General features: G+C 32.1%; 1 protein-coding gene across 1 annotated transcript in view; it reads right to left on the bottom strand.

Moving 5' to 3' along the window:
- Positions 1-619, bottom strand: part of LOC108366674 (uncharacterized) — a 9,040-nt gene extending 8,421 nt beyond the window's left edge. Inside the window, exon 1 of the mRNA XM_017621137.1 lies at positions 585-619. The gene's annotated coding sequence lies outside the window, so the exon portion shown is untranslated. The remainder of the gene's footprint in view (positions 1-584) is intronic.
- Positions 620-916: the final 297 nt, after the last annotated feature.

Here is a 916-nt window from a genome sequence, read left to right as displayed (position 1 = left end):
CCTATTCCGAAATACGCTGGAATGAATGGTACATATCTTGAGCGTATATATTAGGGTGGGTCAAAAAATCAAGTCTTTTTTTGGATCCGACACACGAAAACTAGTTCCTAGGTACCTCTAGAAAGTACTTACCTAATCTGAGCTCTTAATATTAACGGGAAGGTTATGCTCATCATAGTTTTCCATTTTCAATTTAGTCTCATATAAAAATGGTCATATCTTATCACCAATAGATCGTTAAACCAGTTGCATCGTCAATATTTATAGGAAATTGAACGCTCTACAAAAATGGTCTCATATACTCTTTTCATTAATCTAACCATTTAAAAGATATTCAAGGTCAGAAATTGAAGTATTTTAAGGAAAATAACTTTTTGTTTTGAATTTTGTAACTTACTAAAAAATAATTAATGTCAAATAAGTTTTAATTATTTCTACAGGGAATTAAATGCTCTACAAAAAAGGTCTGAGGTAGTTAATCGATTACTCTAACCATTTAGTAGATATTCACAGTAGAACTCCAATGCCTACTGGTTTTAATAGTTTTTTAATAAAATAAATCTGTAACCGTTTTGTACTGCGACCTTTTTGATTTTTAATCAAGTAATCCTTTTTAATGCCGGCTTTGAGATCAGGGTGTTGATGCAATTAAAACACATGAAATTACATTCCTTCCCAATATATTTAAATCTCCTCCGGAGATCGTCTTCAGGGGCTACAACAATTACACAAGTTTTTTTATTAACATACAAGAAAAAGCTAACACATCAAAAACATACATAAATACGTACATACATTAATTAAATTTTAGCTCCACGACGTCCGTCTCGTTTGTCGTGCAGTTTAGAACTGATTTTACAAGTGTCAAGCAGGTGTCTGTATATGTGGGCGCAGTTTTCTGTGTCTGTTTTGTAGT

This window comes from Rhagoletis zephyria, unplaced genomic scaffold (genome assembly GCF_001687245.7).
Source record: "Rhagoletis zephyria isolate East Lansing unplaced genomic scaffold, Rhagoletis_zephyria_1.1 Rzeph_scaffold_02371, whole genome shotgun sequence".
NCBI classification, from domain to species: Eukaryota; Metazoa; Arthropoda; class Insecta; order Diptera; family Tephritidae; genus Rhagoletis; species Rhagoletis zephyria.
This window is presented reverse-complemented; position numbering and strand designations above follow the sequence as displayed.